The sequence below is a fragment of the Tenrec ecaudatus genome, chromosome 2 (genome assembly GCF_050624435.1).
Source record: "Tenrec ecaudatus isolate mTenEca1 chromosome 2, mTenEca1.hap1, whole genome shotgun sequence".
In the NCBI taxonomy this organism is placed as follows: domain Eukaryota; kingdom Metazoa; phylum Chordata; class Mammalia; order Afrosoricida; family Tenrecidae; genus Tenrec; species Tenrec ecaudatus.
The window spans coordinates 247,550,057-247,575,770 of NC_134531.1; positions in this window are offsets into that span (position 1 = coordinate 247,550,057).

The window sequence follows — 25,714 nt, forward strand, 5'->3', positions numbered from 1 at the left end:
CTCGATCACACAGGCTGGTGTGTTCTTCCATGTGGACTTTGTTTCTTCTGAGCTAGATGGCTGCTTGTTTATCTTCAAGCCTTTAAGACCCCAGTCACTATATCTTTTGATAGCCGGGCACCATCCGATTTCTTCACCACATTTACTTTTTCACCCACTTTGGCTCCAGCCGTTGTGTTGGGAAAGTGAGCATCATAGAGTTCCAATTTAATAAAAGAAGGTATTCATACATTGAGGGAGTGTTTGAGTAGAGGCCCAAGGTCCTTCCGCCACCTTAATACTTGACCTATAAATATAGACACATAGATCTATTTCCCCATCCTCCTATATATATTTGCATGTACCTGTCTTTGTCTAGACCTCCATGAATGCCCTTTGACTCCTAGCTCTTTCCTCCATCTCCCTTGACCTTCCTCCTGCCCTACTACCATGCTTCATCGCCACCTGGGCTAGAGTATACCTCTTCTCTAATCAACCTTACCCTTGATCATTTCCCACCAGGCCTGCCACTCCCCCTTCTCTACCATTTGGGGTCCCATGTTTTTCCCTTGTCCCTGGGTTTGTTAACACCACTTCCTTATACCCCTCTACCCCCCACCCCAAGTCCCCCCGGAACTGTCGTTCCCGTTGTTTTTCCTCCAGATAGTTCATCCAGCCTGTCCTATTCAAACAGACCTGTGGAGACACTAACATGCACGAAAACAAGACAGAGGAAAACAAAGCAACAGTATACAACCAGGCAACAAAACAACAAAAACAAACCACTGACAAAGAACAGAACAAAACAGTTCACAAGAGAAAAGCTTGTAGTTAGTTCAGGGATCGTTTGCTGGCCCTTAGGAGCGTTTTCCAGTCCAGTCTTTTAGGGGCCATGGCATTTTTAATCATCTCATTCACATGTAAAAATTGGACATTGATTAAGGAAGATCAATGTAGAATCGATGTATTTGAATTATGGTGCTTGTGAAAAATATTGGAAGTAATTGGACTGCCAAAAAACAACAACAAATCTGTCTTGGAAGAAGTACAGCCGGAATGCTCCTTAGATACAAGGATGGCAAGATGTTGGACATTGGACAGGTTTTCAGGAGAGACCAGTCCCTGAAAGAATGCTTGTTACAGAAAAGGCACAGCAAAAAAGATGGATTGACATGACTGAAATCATAGGCTCAAAGAGAAAACGTGTGTAAGGATGACACAAGAAACAAGCACTGTTTCCTTATGTTGTCGATAGGGTCACCGAGTCTGAACTGACTGGGTGGCACCTAACAAAACAAGATTGAATATATGCCATCAGTTATATCTATTTTTTATGTTCAAATAAATCTTTATTTTTTTAATCATTTTATTGGGGGCTCATACAACTCTTATCACAATCCATAGCACATCAATTGTGTCAAGCACATTTGTACATTCGTTGCCCACATCATTCTCAAAACATTTGCTCTCCACTTAAGCCCTTGGCATCAGCTCCTCATTCCCCCCCCCCACCCGTCGCTGCCCTCTCTCTCATTAACCCTTGGCAATGTATTATTTTGTAATATCTTGCACTGTCCAACATCGCCCTCCACCAACTTTTCTGTTGTCCATTCCCCAGGGAGGAGGTTATATGTACATCCTTGTAATCGGTTTCCCCTCCCCCCCCTCCTTCCACCCTCCTGGTATCCCCACTCTCACCACTGGTCCTGAAGGGATCATCTGTCCTGGATTCCCTGTTTTTCCAGTTCCTATCTGTACCAGTGTACATCCTCTCATCTAGCCAGATTTGTAAATTAGAATTGGGATCATGATAGTGGTGGGGAAGGAAGCATTAAAGAACTAGAAGAAAGTTGTAAGTTTCATTGTTGCTACAATGCACCCTGATTGGCTGTCTCGCCCAACCCTTCTGTAAGGGGATGTCCAGTTGTCTACAGATGAGTCTCTCTTGGTTCCCTAATCTGCACCCCCCTCGTTCACAATGATAATATTTTTTGTTCTTTGATGGCTCCTACCTCATCCCTTTGACACCTCATAATCCCACAGGCTGGTGTGCTTCTTCCATGTGGGCTTTGTTGCTCCTCAGCTAGATGGTCGCTTGTTTACCTTGAGCCTTTAAGACCTTAGACACTATATCTTTTGCCACCATCAGTTTTCTTCACCACATTTGCTTATGCACTCATTTGTCTTCATCGATTGTGTTGGGAAGGTGAGCATCATGGAATGCCAGTTTAATAGAACACAGTGTTGCATTGAGGCAGTACTTGAATGGAGGCCCAATGTCTATCTACTACCTTAATACTAAACTTTGAGGGCCCGCCAGTCCCTTCAAACCTTGTGGATCTGTGCCTACTTATCTTTATGATGCGCCTCCTGCGACCCAGCAGTGTTGAATTTCCCTCTTAGTAGCTCTCCTGGGTTGATTTCTGTGGAGTCCCTCTGGTATGTGTTACTCAGTCACCATCTTCCCTCCAAGATAGTTTTTTTAAAAAACATTTTATTAGGGGCTCATACATCCAAGATAGTTTTTATTGATTGTGTTATTAAACTTTTTTTGGTCTTCATTGCCTTTTTTCTTGACATTTTTTTTTCTTTGAGAGTGGTGTATTGAAGTCTTCTGTTCTTACTGTCGATGTGTCTTGGTTCTTTTTCAATTCTATGAGGATCTGATGTATTTCAAAGGTATTTCATTGAGTGCATAGATGACTATTAAAGTTATGGTTTTCTGAGCTATTTTTCCCTTTATCATTATGTAGTATTCAATCTTTTCTCGTTATGTTGTTTACCTTGAAGTTTATCTTCTTGGAGATTAATATTGTTACCCCTGCTGAGTTTTGTTGCTGTTTGCTGGGTATGCTTTTGTTCCACCTCTGATTTTTAATGTCTTCAAGTCTCTGTTTGTGAGGTGTTTTTCTTGTAGGCAGCATATTGATGGGGCTTGCTTTCTTATCCATTCAGCTTCTCTCTGTCTCTGTACTGGTGTATTTAGTACATTAACATTCAGTGAAATTATTGACATGTATGTGTATTTGTTTCCACCATTTTGGTTTATATATGCGTGTGTTGTGTGTTTGGATGTGTATTGTGTTCAGTTTCTTTGTTCTTCCTGTGTCGTTCCCTTGCTCTGGGTGTTGTTCTGTGTGTGCTGGTTTTTGTGAGGAATTGTCTTGAATGTTGGTTTCAGGTTTGTGTGTTGTTGCTGTTGGTTTTTTTGGCCACAGTACTTCATTGAGTATTTTTTGTAATGGTGGTCTTGCTTTTGGCTTTTCTTGTCTTGAAATAATTGTATTATACCACCATATTTAGTTGCTGAACCTTTGTGTGTAATTGATCTTTTTCTCTAGGTGCTTTTAGATTATTTGTTGTTTCCGTTCTGATGTTCGACATCTTGACTACAATATGCCGTGGAGTTTGCCTTTTAGAATCTCTCCTGGCTGGGGTTCTTTTGGCTTCCTAAACAATCGTCTTTTTCTCTTTTAGACATTGAGCAAAGTTCTTTGGCTGGCGCTCTTGGACTATTCTCTGTGTGGATGTAACTTTGTTTGTTTCTTCCTCTTCTGGAATTCTTACAAGATGCAGGTTGTTCCTCTTAATGGTGTCCCACATTATTATCAAGCTTTTCTCAGTCTCTTTTGCATTTTTTGGTTATTTGTCCTTCCTTTTGATTGGAATCTATAGATTTGTCTTTCAGTTCACTAATTTGGGTTTCTATCTCTTCAATTCTGTATCTCTATTTTTTTTACAGCCTCCCGCTTTTCCTTTATAGCAGGGGTGTCAAACTGGCCCTGTCGGCCGCATGTAGCCCCTGAGGAGCTGTTTTTGTGGCCTGCGATGCTCTGAAATAAAATGAAAATAGAAAAAATTGTTATGAAGAAAATAGCACTTAGGGGAGATCGAGGCAATACCGTACACACAATTCCCTCGTTAACCCTTTATCTGAAGATGAGTATACATGTGGCCCAGTGCTTTCTGGGGGGCCTGTGGATGTGTATACATGCACTGACCTAGTTCCAGTGATGATTGGAAGCGATCTGTCTGCCACTCTCAGTGTCACATAATGTAAAGAGATCCCAATAGTGAAAAGGTGAAAAATAGCACTCTGGGTTGTGCTGTTATGATCATACCTAGCAGCAGTGCTAGTGAACATTTTTAGAGGGAAGCCATTACAATTGTGCATCACGTTTGTCAGCTGCCCAAATCTTGGTGTTTTTTATTAGTTACCTTGTTATATTTTCCGGTCACAACATAAGACGTAGTGAAAACTAGTAGAAGGAAAGCACTGTCAAGTTAAGGGTAAAACAATAATTTTAGTTTTATAAATACATTAAATAAAAGCTATTATAGTATTTTAATTATCCTATCCATATTCCTGAATCCTCACTTCAAAATAGAAATTGAACAAAATTTGTAAATGTGATGTGGCCCATGTGAATCTTGCCTGTTGCACCAAATGGCCCGCTTTTTAATTGAGTTTGACACCGCTGCTTTGTAATTCTGCTATTATAGTGTTTGATTTTTGTGTTTCTGTTTGTTTCTCTAATGAGGTTATAGCTTTTCTATTGTTTTATTTTTCCTTTCAGACTTCTTTCAGCTGTTGCATGAGCACAAACATCATTCTTTACATTCTTTTTCTGGGAAATCCATAACTTGTACAGTTTCAGGTATTACATTTAAGTCTGATTGCTATTTGGTTATTTGTTTATGTTTCTCTTGTTTTGTGTGTGTGTGTGTGTGTGTGACTAATATCTTCTGTTGTTTCCTTGTCATCTTGGAGTCTATTGGGAGTGTTATGTAGGCGATGTTATTTGGAACTGGTTAACTCTATTAGGTGGTGCAGTAGAGGGCTAATGGATAGTTTGTATTAAGTGTCTGAGGGAGGTTGCTAATTTATGTGTTAAGGGAGTCATATGAAATTTGGGGAGGAAATGTTATGAGTGTTGGGAGAGTGAAGGAAGCAGTAGGTTAAAAAAGAGGGTGGAGGATCAGGTAGTGTTATATAGTAGGTTAAAGGAAGGGGTATTTGGGCCTGAAATGCTTCATTTGCAACGATGGATCAATGGGTGCTCGTATTTGAGAGCAAAAACAATTTTAAATATTGTGATAGTAGTATTAGTCTTTGGTTTTATGAGTCTGAAAATGTAAGAAAAATTTTGATGATCAGTACAGTGAAACTAAAAGACAGGTTAATGATGTTGTGAAGTAAAACTTTGGATATTTAGACTAAAGAAAGGAAAATGAAAGAAAAGGGGTAAGAGATGACAGTTTTAATAATAGTAATAGGAAAAATCATACTAGCATAAGATGCAGGAGAGCTGTTAATGTATGTTTGTCCGGGACACTAAGCTTCACACAGAGCTTAGTCTCTGTTGTGGGTGCGAACTAGTAGGTAGATGGGGTGTTAGGGGTCTAGGAAATAAACCAATGAGATCGGAAGGAAAAAACGTAAAGTAACATATCATACAAATGATATATATAAACTCCCTTATATAAATTCCTTGCCTGGGCTTGTAAAACCTGTTCTGCCTGCCAAACCTGCTCCAGCTTCTTGTTTTGTGATGCAAATACTTAGTCAATGAGTCAGGTGTATGCAATCCAGGTATGTGTAACAAGTAATATGAAAATAAATCCTCAGAGTGGCCCAATTATTTAAGGTACCAGGCCTTTGGGGTGTCTTCCGATCAGGGGTTGTGCTGAGTGGTACCTCAGGAGGGGGCTGGAGCTCTTGGTGTTAATCACTTAACACCTGCTTTCAGCTGCCCTGTTCTCAGCCCTGTGAGGCTCAGTAAGCTGTGAAGTACCCACTACTAGGAGTGAGTCCTAGATGGGGGATCTCCACTGGCAGTCTTCTGGTCTTGGCAGGAAGCCAAAGAAATTTATATTTTTATTTTCCCTGGTCCCAGTCTGGTCACTTCGAATTATGATCCTTTTGCTCCATCACACCCCACTGGCACGTACCCCCCACCCCCTCAGCTAGCTTCCCAATTCAAAGACCCGGGAATCTCCCCTCAGGCGGCCGAGGAGATGCCCTAAACGGTTCTAATTGGCTGGTGTTTCTGCTCTCTCGTTGTAGTCTATTTGTGTCTACCTATCTTTATGGTGACAATCCTGTGGTCTGGAAGTGCTATCCCTTTCAGTAACTCTTTTGCGCTGTTCTCTGCAGTGTGTGCTGCTTGGTCATCCTCCTCCTCCCAGCTGCCCCTCAATCCCCTCTCAAGTGCTGCTTATCTCCTCTTGCTGCTCTCATTGTCTTTCTTATTTGAAAGTTCATATCCCCTAGGAGGAATCATCAGGCTGTAACCTGTTTGATAGGTGGGACTAGTGCTACAGTTTCCCACAGGGTCACGTTGACATAACATCTAACTGCCACAACAGCTAAAGGCAAACTGCTTGTGCTGCTCCTTTAAAACTGGAATTGAGAAAAACACATTTGCCCAATTAGTAGCTGCTATCAGATACTAGAAGAGATATTAATCTACTCAAGCAATAAAACCATTTCTGGGACAGCAGCTGCAATTGGAGTCACCACCTGGATAAGTTTCCAGGCACCCCCTGCCATTCTCAAAGATCCACCTGTTTTTTGCACTGACCAAATTGACAGGGACAGAAGAGGCATTTTCTGCCTGCAATATGGGAATTAACAGAAGACCTTGTGAGAACAGGTTAGTAAGCAGGTCAACCTTGAAGCTAGGCCCTAATGAATGTCCTCACACAGCAGTGCTGCTGGAGATAAATCTGACAGCACACTGATCCAGAGACAAAAGCTGAGATTGCAATTTAAAGAGCCTCAAGGGTGGTCTAAATAACTAATTAGAAAGCTAATTGTACATCTGTGGAGTGGCAAACTCCTCCCCTTTAAAACTGTCTTTTAGAAACTAGGAGTCTTCCCCTAGACAATGAATGACCCTTCTTAATTTGTGAAAGGGGCCCCCACTACATTCCGGGAGCAAAGCATATTTTATCTATGCTTAAGGTATCCTTTTCACCATGCCAGAAGGACTCACATACTTTCTTTGGAAATGATTCTATCTATGCTTTAATAAAATTGTTGCCCAGCCTGTGTGATCACAAGGTGTAGATGGGATCAGAAAGTGTTAGGGAGCTAGAGGCAGAAACCTCTACCTCTACCTGCCAAGGCCTCCCTCCACCCTTACAGACTGTGGGAAGCTGCTCCAGGCTGGATGGCATGAATAAATTCAGGCAGTTGAGACGAAGCCAGTACTCTTGGGAGGACCTCAATCTAGGCCAGGTGAGCTTAATTGAGTCAATGGAGTCAACCAGTACTGTCAACTACGCCTCCCAGTGGAGGGCCCTGAAAAGTCAGAATTGCAAGGAGATGACAAGCAATTCTCCAGGTCTCCAGACCCCATATGCTAATCGCCATACATTCCTCACTACCCCTGTAAAAACCCTCGCCCCCAGCTGCTGAATGGGACTTCCCTGACCTGTCCGCCTAGGTCACGAAACCTCGGCAGGGAGCCCCAGGAGCCGCCCTACTGCCCCACCTAATAAAGCTATTTCTGTTTCTGCTTTCCTTGTCCTGTCAGTTATGTCTGTCTTCCTCCCTGTACCTCAGTTTCACCTTTACACTTCTATCCTTTATAAAAATTCACTTGGATCACAAACCAGGCTTCGGTGTGAATTCATTCTCATGGGAAGCCAATGACCCAGGTATTTCCACCTGAGGAATCTAACAGTATCAGACATCAGGAGACCCCAAACCATCATATGATGTGAATGAAGGGAGTCGGATGGAGACTCAAAGCCCATCTGTAGACAATTGGACATCCCTCACAGGAGGGACAAGTCAGCCAGAGTGCAGTACAGCACCAACGAGACACACATTTCTTTAGTTCTTTAGTGCTTCCCGCACCCCACCCCACCCACCTATCATGACCCCACTTCTACTTTACAAATCCCAGTTCTAGCTTACAAATCTAGCTAGACCAGATGGTACAGATAAGAGCTCTTGTCACACGGGATCCAGGACAGATAAACACATCAGGAACCGTAATGGGAGTAGCAATACTATCAGCGTAGGCCACTTAGGGGGAATGTAGGGGGAGAAGGGGGAGAAACAGAGAATTGATTACAATGATGATGTAGACATAACCCCCACACCCTGAGGGGGACAAACAACAGCAATGTGGGTGAAGGGAGACAGAAGATGGTGTAAGATAGGAAAACGATAATAATTTATCAAGGGTCTTGAGGGTGGGAGGGTGGGTGAGGGAGGGAAAAAAGGAGCTGATATCAAGGGCTCAAGTAGAAAGAAAATGTTTTGAAAATGACGATGGCAACATATGTACAAATATGCTTGACTCCACTGATGTATGGATTGTTATAAAAGAGATGTAAGAGCCCCTAATAAAGTGATTAAAAAACCCCACACTAAAAACTGGCTTAACCGCTGCTGGTGCTTGTGTGTGTGTAAGCACAGCTTATACCTGGACCCTTACAAACCACATAGGTCTAGAGTTTGCTAGTCCCCCCATAGACAACAGCTCAGTTCGGAAGTAATGGTCTCCAGCCCTATATTCTTCAATTCCTTGATGGTGCAATCTTTGCACCCTGATCTTTGCAATCCCTCCAGGAAAACATAATTGCGTTGGCTTTACCATTTTCCTAAGTAGAGGTAGCTTTACTAGCTTCCACTCCTGCCCCTGCCATAGTAGTCCATGTTCTAGAGTCAGGTAGCCATATGGGGTACTGGCAGTCAGTGAGTCTGTCTATTCCATTTATGTGTTCTAGAACAGGGAAATTACTATAGGATAGGTTTGGGCTCATACTGGATCCCCTGTGAGATAACCTGAGCTAAGACTCCATTATAACTTGACCTTTATATGCTCCTAGTCTGATTGTGGGACCTTAAAATTTAGGGTCACTTAGGTTAATGTCAGTTTGGAGCCAATGTCCAGTAACCATCCCCAATGTCTGATTATTTCCTTTCTCCAATGAATTGTCACTTATAAAAGGCGCAGTTTCCACTGGGCAGGCCTGGGAGAAAGGCTAACTATGCATTTTTTTTATTAGTGTAGTGGGTGCCTTCCTCAAAGGGTCCTGGCTTCCCCGTAAATGAAGCGTTTGTGAACTGGCTCAATTTTTGGGAATTGATCGAGCATTTGCGACTCTATATCTGGCTATTTGAATTAGACTGCTATTCAACTGGCCTAGAATTTTTCAACTTGTACAGATCAATGATAGATTTGGTAGGTTTCTCATTTATTTCACTCCTAGGGACACTCTGCTTAGGTATCCATGCCATACAAGTCAGGCTATTCTGTTACTACTTTGACTCTGCTAACCATTTGGCAACCACACCCACCTTGTCTCTGTTAAATGCTACTGCTTACCGCCTACTACCATGGGACCCAATCAGCCATGTTATGTGCAAACGTCTTAATTAGGGTATTTTCCACTGTCAAAACTGGCTCAAAATAAAATATCAATCACAGCAGTCTTTAGAGATACTTATGATCCCTTCAGAAATTTGTTTCCCACTGAGAGAAAAGGTGTGTCCTCAGTGCATTCCATTTGTGAGTCTATGGGTCTGCCCTGAAACACGCCCATTCCCTTAATCCTCTAAAGTATACCAAGCTAGGTCTGGTACTTCAACTTAACTTGCTCTAAGCCACTGCAGAAGCTTTGCTTCAGTAAACCAAACAGATAAACTATTAGATTCTGTCCTAACGTCTGGTGCTGAAACACTGACTGAAGGATCAGTGCTTAGTTGGTCCACGTCAACACATTCAGACTGATGCAACCGTTCGCTCCTTGCATCATCATCTCACTCCCGCACACATTCCTCGGGTCTCTGCCTGTACATACTAGAAAATGCTAGCAGTCCTTTAAGAGGATAGCACAGCTCTTTCTGGATCAATATTTGGAGGTCACCTTTGGGATTACTGAGACAAGTTTAGAGGCAGTGTCGAAGCAGGCATGAGTGTCGAAGGTGTTTCCCAGCAAGTGTCAGCATTATCTTGCAAGGCATCTGCTGCAGGGAATGCTCCAGATACAACTCGAGGTTCCCTATCAGCAGGGAAAGTTGGGCTAAGCTCAAGTGCAGGTGGAGGGGACAATGGCTTTACTAATGATGGATTAAACTCTTCAGATGTGAGTGGTAGTGTTGTTGGCTGAAGTAACTCAATGGCATGTCAAGGATCCATGTTCTGATATTTCTGAGAATAATCTTTCCGTGTGTCCCTATGATGGTTCGATTTTATATCAGTTTGATGCATCTGTGTGAAAGTATGGGTAGAGTTCAATCTCAATAAGGCCCTCTCCTTGGAGGAGGTGCCCAATTTAGAGACATGCCATGGACAACTTTCCTTCCCTCTCCCTCCATCCTGCTTACCTTGATTCTGCATCTCTAGGATTCATGGCCGAGCCGGCCTGCTGATCATAGGAGCTGCAGTGCCCTGCCCTCTTCCTGCTGACCTTACATCCAGATGCTCTTGCCCCTACTGGCCTGTGATTTTCCCGATTCCTGCTTTGCCTTTGCTTCATTGGCTGGAAGCTGGGTGAGTCTAAAGGGGACTTCATCTAGCATCTGACCCATGGACTTGAGTTGAACTGGGCTGGGCTTCCTGATGTAAATTGATTTTTGCTATAAAGTTATTTGAGTGTAGTTTGATTTATTTCTCTAGAAAACTCAGCGTAGCACAGTCCTCTCCACCGTAACTTTCAGGTTCCCATTTAGTCCCAATCCATGCTCTCCTATTAACATCAGAAATCATTCTAAGTAGAGGGTTCAGTTAGTGTTGTAATTCAGCCACTCTTTTTTTTTTTAGATTTAGTACTTTTTAAAAAAACATTTTATTAGGGGTTCATACAACTCTTATCACAACCCATACATATACATACATCAATTGTATAAAGCACATCTATACATTATTTGCCCTAATCATTTTCAAAGCATTTGCTCTCCACTTAAGCCCTCTGCATCAGGTCCTCTTTTTTTCCCCCCTCCATCCCCGCTCCTCCATCCCTCATGAGCCCTTGATAATTTATAGATTGTTATTTTGTCATATCTTGCCCTATCCAGAGTCTACCGCCCCCCCCCCCCTTCTCTGCCGTCCATCTCCCAGGGAGGAGGTCACATGTGGATCCTTGTAATCAGTTCCCCCTTTCCAACCCACTCACCCTCCACTCTCCCAGCATCGGCCCTCACACCCCTAGTCCTGAAGGTATCATCCACCCTGGATTCCCTGTGCCTCCAGCTCCCATATGCACCAGTGTACAACCTCTGCCCTATCCAGTCCTGCAAGGTAGAATTCGGATCATGGTAGTTGGGGGAAGGAAGTATCCAGGATCTGGGGGAAAGCTGTGTTCTTCATCGGTACTACATCGCACCCTGACTGACCCATCTCCTCTCCAAAACCCCTCTATGAGGGGATCTCCAGTGGCCGACAAATGGGCTTTGGGTCTCCACTCTGCACTTCCCCCTTCATTCACTATGGTGTGTGTGTGTGTGTGTGTGTGTGTGTATATATATATATATATATATATATATATTGCATGATGCCTTATACCTGGTCCCTTTGGCACCTCGTGATTGCACAGGCTGGTGTGCTTCTTCCATGTGGCCCTTATTGCTTCTGAGCTAGATGGCCGCTTGTTCACCTTCAAGCCTTTAAGACCCCAGACACTATCTCTTTCGATAGTCGGGCACCATCAGCTTTCTTCGCCACATTTGCTTATGCACCTGTTTGTCTTCGGTGATTGTATCATGGAGGTGTGCAGCCAATGATTTGAGTTTTTGTTCTTTGATATCTGTTCCCTTCGGGACCATGCAATCACACAGGCTGGTGTGTTCTTCCATGTGGGCTTTGTTGCTTCTGAGCTAGATGGCCGCTTGTATATCTTCAAGCTTTTAAGACCCCAGACACTATCTCTTTTGATAGCCGGGCACCATCAGCTTTCTTCACATTTACTTGTTCACCCGCTTTGGCTTCAGCAGTTGTGTCGGGAGGGTGAGCATCACAGAGTGCCAATTTAATAAAAGAAAGTATTCATACATTGACGGAGTGCTACTATCTACTTTTTTGCGACACTTCGCTGTAGTACCTTTATCTTCAGTGACCATTTCATGAAGGTGAGTACTGAGCAGGGCCATGATAATTCTTTTTAAGTGTGAGCCCCCAAACCATTCCTGAATCTATGCTTTTTAAAAAATTTGCTAACTTAGGAGTTAATACAAATGTCATATTATTCCATAGTTCAATCACATCAAACAGAATTGTAAAATTGCTGCCATAATCAGTCTCCACACATACATTTCCCTCCTAGACTACTTGACATCATCTCCCTCTTACTTCCCCCGACCCTCTTTATCCTCGCCCCCCCAAACTATTGTTATATTTTCTTTCTCAAAGTCTCTGGGTCTCATTTACTAAAAAGCAGAAACAAATAACAGCTTCAAGAAAGTGACCCCCATGGTGCTGCACCCCTGAGACACACCTTAATATACCCAAGCACATGCAACACACAGTAGAGGGGCTTTCACAAGATTTCCAGAATACTAGATATCTTAACCCAGCATAAAGGGGGTTGATGTAACATGACCTTATTTGTCCACCAACCATCAGTACACCACTCTTGGTACAGCTGTTTTCTGCTTCCTCAGGCACCATGTATTTCCCGCTTAAGTCCTCATGTTACAAGTGTGTCTGAGGTAGAGTCTAGTTCACCCAGTGGGATTCCCATATGGGGCTCACTGATGTAGCCTCTGGAGCATGCATGCACCCCAAAGATCCAGGATTTGGTGTCCCAGCATTTTATGGCACCTGGTCTGCTTTCCTGGTATACCCCCCCCCAGATGCCCTACACCAGTTATGCCCACCCATTGCATGCCACTGAAGACACCTCCCATTTATTGTTGCCAAGAGCATCCTCAGTCTTTTGTCCCCCACCTGGAGGTTAGCTCTCCCTCCCCTCCCTTCAACAGGCATGCACCTATGTACCCCCAAATTTGACCATTCCCTTTCATCTCCTGTGCGGCACCTCTCATCAGTAAACCCCATTCCTCCGACAGGGCTACCTCCCTCTCTGGGAGACCTCACCACAGATCTAAATGGCTACTATTCAGCGAACAGCCACTACCCCCTCGCACCCTCCATTTCATCCCAGCTGTTGTGAGGTGACCTCCGGCCAAGTGACCTACACTATACTCACCAGGAGCAGATGATGTGTAGGTCATTGGCACTGGTCCAGCTCGTTAGCGGCCTGTCTGACCCCAGCCAGACGACTGCATGGCCTGCACGCTTGAGCTTGCGCCCCTTCTGCTGCTTGTTCCTGCTCTTCTGGACTCACACAGTGCTTGTCCTTTCGTGCTTCACTCGCTTCCCTCAGCATGTCTTCCAGAGCCCTCCACGACGTGAGGGGTCTCATTGCTGTTCTTCAGGCATGCGCAGTACTCATCATGTTTATGTACCAGAGGTTTTTAATCCATTGTTGGGAATGGAGGCCGCTTCTAGCAATTGTGAGCTGTGCTGTGATGAACATGGGGGAGCAAATGTCTGCTTATGATGTTTTTTATTTCTTTGGGGTATATGTTCAGTAATGGTATTGCTGGATCATATGGTAGTTCAGTTGCCATCTGTTCTAGGTATCGTCATACTGCCTTCCTGAGTGTCTGTACATATTTACAAGTCCACCAGCAGAGGATAAGAGTTCCTATCTCACCACACACTCTCCAACATTTGCTGTTCTCAGCTTTTTTACTTTAACTGGGCTACAGTTATGGGTGTTAGGTGGTATCTCATGGTTGCTTTGACTTGCATTTCCTGGATAGCTAATGACTGAGAGAACTTACTCATATGTTTATTAGTTATTCACGTATCATCCTTTGTGAATTATCTGCTCCGGTCCTTTGCCCACTTTTTCATAGGGCTACTAGTTTGTTTTTCTTGCCACCTTGTAAATTCTGTAGATTTTAGTAATTAGTCCTTTGTTATGTCATTACTAAATATCTTTTCCCAGTCTATGGGTCTTTTTACTCTTTCAATGAAGTCTTTTAATGTATGCAAGTTTTTTATTTTTTAATATGTCCCACTATTTTGTTTTCTATGGATTGTGTCAGCTTTGTTATTTCTGATAGCCCATCTACTGCACTAGGGTTCCTAGTTTTGTCCCAGTTTTCTGATCCTGAGAGCTTTTGGTTTTACATTTAGGAATTTGATCCATCTTGAGTTTGTTTCTGTGCATGGGTGAGGCAGTCGTCTTTTTTTTTGTTCTTCTGCAAGTGGATAGCCAGTATTTCCAATAGCATTTATTGAAGAGGTGTCTGCTTCCCATTTAATGTTTTTTAGGCCTTTGTCAACAATAAGTTCTCTGTCTGTGGAAGCTAGAGGGTAGACAGGTGTTATTTTTGTGAAGGGAAGACAATATAAAACAAGAGATTGGCAAAAAATATTGGAAATGAAAAGACAATGGTAGATTTAACGACTTATTTAATGTCTAAAACTGATGTCTGCTCTTTAAACCTTCACCTAAGTAACAATAGAAAATATTTTTAAAAACTTAAAAAAATTCTCTGTCTCTGAATTCTATTCTTTAATGACTGTTTTAACACAGACACACACACGTTCTATTTTGTTACCATTAGACTCACAGTTTAATGATAAAAATTACATTAAAACAGAACAGAAAAGTTGGTGAAGGGAGACGTCGGACAGTACAAAAAAAAAAAAGGAATTTTTTTAAATTTATTTTTTTAACAATTTATTGGGGCTGATACAATTCTTTTCACAGTTCATACATATACATACATCAATTATATAAAGCACATCTGTACAGTCTTTGCCCTAATTATTTTTTTCTCTTTTCTTCTTTTACATTTTATTAGGGACTCAAACAACTCTTACCACAATCCATACATATACATACATCAATTGTATAAAGCACATCCATACATTCCCTGCCCCAATCATTCTCAAGGCATTTGCTCTCCACTTAAGCCCCTTGCATCAGGTCCTCTTTTGAAATTTTTGTTTTTTAAAAAAGTGACTTAAATAAGAAAAACTGTGCATGAGCAGCCAGTAGTAACTATTGGTCTCTCTGCACTCGGAGGAAACAAGAGTGAAGTCAAAAGACATGTTGAATACAATTATTACAATAGAATGATGAACAACCCAAACATTAGTCTCTATAATCTTGAGCTTGGAAAACCTAAATGGTGCCTGACTACCGCTACCTATTACTCTGAACACAATCACATTAGAAGGTCCTCAATGGAATGGGGGTAAAATGTGGAACAGAACTCATGATCATAAAACAGACTGGGTTTACTGGTTGAATGGAGTCTAGTAGCATACCCCAAGAATATAGCCAATGTCCTCTAGGCGTGGAACTGAAATGACCTTTTTTAAAACCATCAACAGCTTAAAACCCAAAGGGCAGCATTTACCCAATGACAAAGTCCAGAGGGTTACTAAAGAAGGAGTGATGGTAAGAGAAAGCCCAGTGGGGAAGTAGGATGGCACATGGAAGGTATTGGAGTGGATGTGCAAAATCAATGTGTATGAATTTTTCGATGTAAAACTGATGAACTTCTCTGTAAACCTTCACTTAATTGGTAATAAGTATACTTCCCTTCCCCCACCCTAACAGTTTCAGAGTCTCAAATGTTTTCGTGTGTTGTATCTTCATTTTCATTTGACTCTAAATATTCACTGGTTGTTTGTATAATGGTTTAATTTCCATATAATTGTGTATTTCAGTTTCATTGTGTTACCAAATTCTGTTTACATTCAATTGTGATCAAGAAATATACTTTGTCGCAGTCTGCTCCAGCAAGGGGACAGTATGCCACCAGCTGTTGTCAGTTGTCCAGTTCCCTCTGTGTCCCATTAGCTTCCCCCAGGGACGTCATCCTCCGAGCCTGGCGTGCCAGCGTGGGGTCTAGTCCTGCTCTCTTTCTCTTCCTCTCTCCTGGCCTGCCTCTGTGTGGGTGTGGCACGCTGGCTCCTCTCCCTAGCCTGTAGCTCTCTCTCTTCATGCATCCTTCCATGTGACCATGCTGTCCTCATGGTTTGGTGCTTCATAGTAGGGTCTACATGCACTCCAGGCTGGGAGAGGCAGCTCCTGGACAGTCTTGAAGGCCAGCGAAGAGACCCAGGATTTTTGTATAGTTCTTTTCTCTTTTTAAAAAATTTTTCTTATTGATTTACTATTTTTATTTTAAAAAATCATTTTGGGCTATGTCATAGTCGGTGTACCTACCTATATAGGATAGGTATGGGAGGCATGCTTGAGGTGAGAGCATTGGGACCAACAGTTCCAGGGAGACCTGGGAGGTCAGAGTGGTGGAGGAAGGGGGTGCTGAGCAGGCTGCGCCATGGACAGGGGAACAACTGGGGTGTCAGAGCCAGTAATGAGGATATAGGGATCCAAGGTGGGGGTGGTGGTAATGTTGGAGCAACAGCAGACTAGCTAAGGGGGTTACCAAGAGGCAGAAATAAGGGGAAAGTGGCAGTGGGACATGAGGAAGGTAAAAGGCAACAGAGGAAGGACCAAGGAAGCAAAGCAATGGATAGAGGTATAAACATAGTGGTGTGCATATGTAAATACATTAATCTACAAAAATAGAGGTATTGGCCCATGTACATATATTTATATGGCAATACCCTGAGGTAGGGGATGGACTTTGGGCATCCACTCATATCCTCCTTCCATTCAAGAACACTTTGTTCTATGGGGACCCAATGCCCATCTGTAGACAACTGGACATCCATTGCAGAGCGGTAGTGGGGAGATGAGTCACTCAGGCTTCAGTGTAGCAATAACGAAACTCACAACTTTCCTCTAGTTCTTAAACACTTCCGCCCCCCAACTATCATGATCCCACTTCTACCTTGCAAACCTGGTTAGACCAGAGGATGCACAGCGGTACAGTTGGGATTTGGAAACAGGGAATCTAGGACAGATGAACCCCCTCAGGACCAACAGTGAGAGTGGTGATACCGGGAGGGAAGGAGGGGTAGAAAGGGGAAACCAATCACGGGGATCTATATATAACCTCCTCTCTGGGGAATGGGCAACAGGAAAGTGGGTGAAGGGAGACGCCTGGCAGTGTAAGATAAGATAAAATAATAATTTATAAATTATCAAGGGTTCATGAGGGAGAGGGGAGCGGGGAGGGAGAGGGAGAGAAAAAAGGAAAATGAGGAGCTTATTCCAGGAACCAAAGCGGAATGCGAAGTTTGAGAATGATGAGGGCAATGAATGTATAAGTGTGCTTTACACAATTGATGTATGTGTGGATTGTGATAAGAATTGCATGAGCCCCAATACATAAATTTTTTAAAAAAGAGAAAGTTTTGTTCTAACCAGTCAGCAGCATGAGATGTTTACCCTCCTGACACAATCGCTGAAGACAAAATAGGTGCATAAACAAATGTGGTGAAGAGGGCAAATGGTGCCCGGTTATTAAAAGATATAGTGTCTGGGGTCTAAAAGGCTTGATGTCACACAAGCTGCCATTCAGCAGTGAAGCAACAAGTCCACATGGAAGAAGCACATCGCTGGTGCGATCATGAGGAGTCATAGGAACTGGGCATCAGCAGACACATAACAAATAAAAACGAGAGGGCTGGAGCAGAGATCCAAAGCTCATCTGTAGATAGTGGAACAAACTCCCCACAGAGGGACCACAATGGAAGGATGAGTCAACTTTCCTCTAGTTCTTAAATATTTCCTCCCCACCACTATCATGATCCCAATTCTATCTTAAAATCTGGCTAGACCAGAGGATGTACACGGGTACAGAAAGAAACACAGGGGATCCAGGACAGATGAACCCCTCAGGACTAGTGGTGAGAGTGGCGATAATTCAAGGGTGGAGGAAAGGTGGGATAGAATGGAGGAACCGATTACAAGGATCTACAATATAAGCCCCTCCCTGAGGAACAGGCAACAGAAAAGTGGGTGAAAGGAGATGTTGGACAGTGTAAGACATAACAAAATAATAGTAATTTATAAATTGTCAAGGGTTCATGAGGGAAGGGGGTGGGGAGGGAGGGGAAAAATGAGGAGCTGATACCAAGGCCTCAAGTAGAAAGAAAGTATTTTGAGAATGATGATGGAAATAAATGTACACATGTGCTTGACACAATGGGTGTAGATATGGATTGTGGAAAAATGATTAAAAAAGAGAGAAAGGAATATAGTCATTGTACAAAAAATAAGAAAAGAATATAAGCCAGGTGACATTCCACCATTTCCAGATCTAGCTCTTTCTTTTTTATTAAATCAGTTTTTGGGGGGCTCGTACAACTTAAAAAATAGTTTTATTGGGGGCTTGTATAACTCTTATCACAATCCATAAATATATCAATTTTCAAGCACATTTGTACATTTGTTCTCATCATTTTCCCTTTTGTGTTCAACTTTGAGTGACTTTCTAGTATCATTCCTTCACATTTCTCACGTTGGAGGACTGGATTTAAGTTTTCTTGTATGGGAGTCTAATAGCTATGAACGCTCAGCTTTTATCTTGGAATACTTAACTTTTTTTTGAAGGACAATTTTTACAGTCCTTAATTTTTGAAGGACCGCTTTACAACTTGTACAGTGTGAGCATTTTTCATAAAACAAGTATGGATAGATATAATCATATTTATCATATGAGCAAGGGGAACACTGCGGAGCATGTTTGGGAACATGGCAGGGCTGAAAGAGACAGGTTTTGTGCTACATTTTATTCATTCCTAAACAGTGTTATATGAAAAAAGAAACTTTTAATTAAAAATATCTTTTGAAAGAAGGGCTTGGCTCCCCTCCTTGACCCCAGTGAAAAAGCCTATCACTCATACCTGGCCTGCCCTCAAAAGATCAGGTGATATTTTTACATCATTTACCACAATTCATATGCATTCTGATTCAACCCATTAATTGCAGCAATACCGTCAATGTACCATTTGAGTTCAGTTCCCGATCTGCAGGGGAAGAGTGCAAATCTTGGAGGTCCTGCCTATCTCTGTTCGATCAGTAAACCTGGCATCCTTTAGGGTTATGTTCTTAACTTCTCCCACACTCTAGACAGAACCTTCTGTTGTGATCCTTTTCATAACACTTGGTCATGGTAGCTGGGTGCCGAACAATGTTTTCAATTTCTAGGTTGTGAAGACTGACGTTTTCCTGGTCCTTCAGTCTGGGCACTTAATTCGGAGACCTGGGTTTGCTGACCTGGGTTTGACCAGAGCCTGAGCTGAATGTCTTTGGGTTGAGGCTCATAGCAGAGTTGTATGCCACTTCGGGTGTTTATTAGCATACCTGAAACTCTGTAATGTGTCCTGTTAAACACCTACCCTGAGCATTTCTCTTGGCACTATAACTTATTGAGTTATTAAATTCTTTCATCACGCATTTTGTCTGTGAGTTTCTGTGTAGCCGTTGCAATGGATACATGCAAAAGTAAAAGAGTGGACACTAATCAAGACTATATAATGCATATATAATAAATGTACAAAGAGACCAGGAGACTTACTTACCATCTTTGGGATAGTGCGTGCCTTTAGGACGAGTAAAAGGTTGCAATCAATAGAATACGACCTTCACCTCTATCTAAAATATTTTATACCTTTTAAAAAGAAAAATTTCAAAATATTATATTAAATGTATCTAGTTGATGGGTATATGGGTTTTCTCCTAAAATTGTATTTTCTAATTATTTGAGATATTTTATAATTGAAGAACAAAGGACAACATTGAAAATTTTTAATTGAAAAACTGCAAATACAGTGACTCATTTCACATTACAGTAGTACATTCAGATAAACAAATGACCATCAATTTTGGTATAAAACTATATTTTTATCTTTTTTAACATATAGTTCAATTCCCAGTGCAAAAACACTCCAATGAAAAAAAGATTAATGTACAATAAATACAAGCCTACAGATGTAACCACAGTACCAATATTTACATGTGGTAAAGTGGTTCCAAACGAACAAGAGTCCTCCCCTTTATTGTCTAGAGGACACTCTGCTTACAGAGGGAAGCCCTTCTGGAAAGTCTGCACTCAGCAGCCATTGGGAAGTGTAACAGAGGACAGAGCTGAATAACCAGACAGTAAAGCTCTTAGGTTCAGGGTAATGGTTTCATGGGACATACCATTATTTGGCTTATTAACATGTTTGGTGCTTCTGTTCTACCTCCTCCTTCAGTTGTCAGGCACAGTTGGTGTCGATTCATGTGGAACAACAGAATCGAATAGAGTAGGATTCTGGAATGCATGGCTAATTAGCTGCCTCCATAAACAATGCCCTCCTTTGTCACGAGTCCAAATGAACTGCATGGTGCCTGGCTACCACTGCTGAGCATTTTGATCAAAGAGTTCAGAGAAGGATCCTGAACAAAATGGGGCAAAAATACAGACAAAAATAGAAAATTCTCATAATTCCCAACTTTCTGGAGCCATGGACGGTGGCTGAACTCCTAAAACTATTGCCTTAAACCAGAAATGTACCATAATGTCTTCTTGAAACCAAGTAATAGTTTGGCTTAACTAGTAAAAAAAAAAGTCTGCTTTGAGCTTGATGATCTTTTAACAACTATGTATGTGGAATAAAATGGAAAACAACTTGAAGTATTTGCCTGGGACTTTAAACAAAAAACAAAGCCAACCACACTGCCATGAAATCAATTCTGATTCACAATGACCTTACAGGACCGAGTAGACCTGCCCCTATGCGTTTCTGAGACCGCAACTCTTCATGGGAGCAGACAGCCATGTCTTTCTCCCAAGTCTGTTGGATTTAAAGTGCTGCTTTTGTGGCTAGAAGCCCAGCGCTGTCATCACCATGCCACCTGGACTCCCCTGGAACTCTAAGGGGAGTGAATTTATGCTAACAGATGAGCAACAACTCAAAAAAGCTGAAAATGGCTACAGACCGGAGGAATAAAATCCGTATCAGCAAACTGTATACATTAAAAACTGCTGAAGTGATGTATGTTTTGTTGTGTGTCTGCTGAAGAAAACATAAATGAAATTTAAAAGGAAAAATATGATAAAGCTGTCTAGAGCCCTACTTTACATTTTAATCTTTGAAGCCAAAGTCACTACGAATTGTAATTGACTCGATGGCAATGAGAGCTTAAGTCGAAAATGCAGTATTGGAACTGCATTATCTTAACCCACTTTCTCTGTCAGGCCTGACCAAGTGTTTCCATCATGTTTTCCCAGTGGTAAAATTGGGAGTTTTATAAAAATGTGCTCTTGTCCAACACGTGTATGTTCCCAGGATCTGGCACAGAGCAGATGCTGCTGGAACGAGCCAGACACCACAGTCGCCCTGTTTCTGAGGACCATGGCCAATAAGCTGCAAGTGATTAAGGCATCACAGAGGCTCAGGTTTTAAGATTTTCTTTTCAGAATGAATTCCAAGAAAGCAAGCAGTCTTTACACACAGAGGGATGCCGGAGAAATCTTACTGATTAATTTGTTGAGAGCTCTGAGTTTTTCTTCCAAGATGAGGCTGTTTTTCTCAGCTCCTCTTTGTTTCTCTTCAGTAACCTGGAGGGCTTTTAGCAGGTGTGCATTCTCCACATAAAGCTCCTTGAGCAGCAAATTGGACTTCACGCTGTTTTCAAACTAGAGAGGGAAGAGAGCCACCCATTACTGTGAGTGCAGGGAAGGGGTACATGCTCCCGACCCTGTTCATTCCACGGTCGTTGAAATGATAACTTTAGGTTCTTAAGGATATAACAAAAATATTGCGTGTATGACACTTCTTATGCATTATGTTCTAGTATCAAGCACAAGTATGTCTCATCTGACTTCATTTGATCTCATGGGGCACTAAGGGAAAAATAGAGAAAAAGAAGTCATGGGAACTTTAAAAGCAGCAAAGGGTTTAGAGTAGGGCTGTCAAATAAATGGGACATGAAATTTGAAATGGTCACTCTGGCTCTAGTATGGGAAACAGACTGATTCTAGGTGTGTACACTGTGTTAGGTGGAGGTGGAATTCTACTTTTGGCTGCTTGGAGCGCAGATACACTGAAGATTGCTCATCCTATCTGCTGAACAATTAAGAGACTATGTGAAGCCAAGTATGTAACTGCCCTCACAGAAGTAATGGAGAACACACTCAGAGCAGAAGACAATGGATGACTAGGGGCTCCGAAAACGTAGACAATTGTGTGTGTCAAGAGATTCCACCAAGAGTCAAAAGAGCAGCCAAAGGCTGTGGAACTTCATATTGGACAATGACATACTGGACAAGAGACTCATCTCTAAAATTTACAGAAAATTGAGTATCTCAACAGAAAGAGATAGGCAATCTAATTTAAAAAATGGTCAAAGGATGTGAACAGATCCTTCACCAAAGAAGACATTCAGGGGGGCAAAAATATATGAAGAAATGCTCTTAATCATTAGCCATTAGAGAAATACACATCAAAATGAGATACGACCTCACCCCCCAAATTAACTGGAAGGTTAAAAAAACAACAACAGATAACAACAAATGATGGTGAGGGTGTGGAAAGACTGGCACTTTCATACACTGCCGGAGGAACTGGGAAATGGTGCAGCCACTGTGGCAGGCAGTATGGTGCACCCTGAGAAAGTTGGGAAGAGAAATACCATGACACATCAATCCCTCTACTTGGTATGTGTCTTCGAGAAATAAAAACTATGACACAAATAAATAGATACAGACCCATGTTCATCATAGCATTATTCACAATAGCAAAAAACAGGAACAATCTAAATGCCCTGCAGTGGAAGAATGGATGAACAAACTTGGGTGCAATAAACACACAATGAAATGCTATGCAACGTCGAAGAATAACGATGCACCTGCAAAGCCCTCACAGAGGGATGGACACGGAGGACAGTACACCGAGTGGAATTAGTCAAAAACAAAAAGGACAGATATTGTATGAGACCACCACTATAAAAATCAACAGTAAGTTTTCTTATGGAAATAAAAACATTCTTTGATGGTTGCAGAGGATGGAAAGGAGGGGGGGGAGGTGCGGCTAGAACACAGGCAAGTGATAGCCTGGGCGGAGGGGAATGCAACACACAGGAGAAACGATGGAGGCAGGCAGGCGAGTACACCGGTAGTTTGCAAGAGTGAGAAACTACAGACGCAAACACTGTTAGATTCAAAGTCCTACAACAGTGGGGGATTGGGGAATCTACAAGTGAGTACTTGGACATACACACAGGCTGAACAGATAGGAGACTTTTACAAACATATATATATATATATATATATATATATATATATATATATATATATATATATATATATATATACATATATGTGTGTGTGTGTGTGTGTGTGTGTGTGTGTGTGTTTAAAAGAGAGTATTTGTATATTTACTTTTACTGCAAATATATCCATGAATGTGGTGGGGCGAACAGAGGACAAAATTATGACAACTTCTTAAATATAAGCAGATACTCTGAAGGAATAAGGTACTGGGCTTTGGGGGAGTGGTATCACAATAGTTGCAGGGGACAAAATGATCCATTAGCATATCATAGTTCACAAAGACAGTGCTCTACATTCTAATCTGGTAAGTAGCAGCGGTCTTAAAGGTCTCTGAGCAGCCGTCTAGGGTGCAAGGACTGATCTCTCCCTGTCCAGAGCAGAGCAGCGGGGTGGCAGTTAAACAGACACAGGGAAAACACTTAGTCGAAGGGACAGTGAGAACACCGGTCTCCACAATCCTGGGCCCAGAAGAACGGGGTGATACCTGGCGCCACCACCACCAGCTCTGCATAAAATCACACTAGAGAGTCCTGGAAAGAGAAGAAGAACCTGTCAATCAAAATCCTAAAAGAAACCAGGCTTACTGGTCAGACAGCGTCTGGTAGGGCCCCTAAGACCGTGCTCCCTTGGGTCTGGACTTCAACTCACTACTGTGTTAGAAAAGTCAACCGTTAAAATGAGATGGGGAGCATTCACCCAAAGACAGAAGGCTAGGAAAGGAGGAGAAAAGGACATAGAAAACAGGGAAGTCGTGGACTAAGGGAGGGCATATTAAGGGGACTGGAATGAATGAATGGCATCAAAATATGTATGAATTGCAGAGTGTTAAAGTATGATCTGCTCTGTAAACCTTAATTCACAATAAAAACTTCATTAAAAAAAGAGTTGTAGTTGAGTTTTGCACAAGACACATTGTTTCTTATGTCAATAAAAAGGTAAACATTATTATATCTTAAAATCTAAAAAATTCCATTCCATACAAACATATTGCATTGACCCAGAACTTTCATAGCAGTAGAAAAATGCAGGCAAGAGAATGAAAAATAAAGTGCAAATGAAATAACTATAGCTCTAAGCAACAATATGGAAGAATCTCACAAACAACATATGGTAAGAAAGGACGGATGGTATGCTTCTTTTATATAAAGTGCAAAAACAGGCAAAATTAAGGAGTTAGAAGTCAGGATACTGGCTATGTGTGGGGAATCCAGGAGGGTTCTATTTCTTGTTTTGGGTGCTGGTAAAACGATCTGATCAATTTCTTATAAAATCATAGCAGTACACTTTTTTATTGCATATAACATTAGAATATTTTAAAAAATACACACCTAAATACACCAAAGATATGTGATCATGAATGTATCAGAGATAAAAAACATCCAGATCACTGCTGTGGTTGGCAGATTAATGACCTCCTAAAGACTGTTCTGGGAAGCCATGGTGGTGCAGTTGGTATTGTATTCATCTGCATTTCACTCTAGGTTGCTAACTGGAAAGCCAGCAGCTAAAAGACCCACCCACTCACTGCTCTAAAGGAGAACGATGGGGCTTTCTGCTTCTATCAAGATTTATAGCCTCACAAACCCTAGGGATCAGTTTTACTCTGCCCTTTGGGGTGGATATGAGTCAGAATTAACTCGATGGCAGTTGGTAAAACATTATTCATGTTCTAATTCCCGATTGTGAATATTATGTTACATGGCTAAGGGGAATTACAGTTGAAGATGAAATTAAGTCTGCTGATCAGCTGACTGTGAGATAATGAGATTATTCTGGACTATTCTAGTGGGCCTATTGTACAGACTAGGGTCCTTTTAAATGAAAGAGGCAGAAGAGGCACAGCCTTAGATTCAGCCAGCCATTGGACGCTTTGAAAAGTGGAAGAGGCCACGAGTCAAGAAATGTGAGTGGCTTCTAGAAGGTGGAAAAAGTAAGTACATGGGTTCTCCTTAGAACCCCTTGGAAGGGGCACAACCGTGATGACACCTCGATTAGAGTACAATTTAGCTCTCAGTTCTAGCTAACATGCAACTAAGCTGTCAAGAAATTAGCTAAATTTTAACCTATTTCTGACCTGTAGCGTCTAGAACTGTAAGATATTAAATCTGTGTTGTTTTAAGCCACTCAGGGACATGGGCCCATCTATGGAAAATATTGGGAAAGGCCTTCCTATATCCCAGGCTTTTGAGATAGAGCATTTGCCAGCCAAAGTCCTCAAGCGAGAAGGCCAGTTCCACCTGTGGCCTTTCAAGCAGCCTGCCCAGCTGGTGGAATTAAGAACTCCCTCTCAGCTCAGCTTTCTCTAGAAGGCATTGGCTTCTGCGGCCAACATCCGAGTGTCCCAGTCAGTTCTTGGGGCTCTCACAGAATTCACGAAGCAGTAGATCTGCGCCAAGGACACTTTCAATAAATACACACAGTGGGACTAAAGGAAGGTGCTTGGAGCTGGCAGGCAGAGACCTTCAGAGACCCCAAAGGAATGAAATGGGGTTCAGGGCAGTCTTTCGTGGGCCC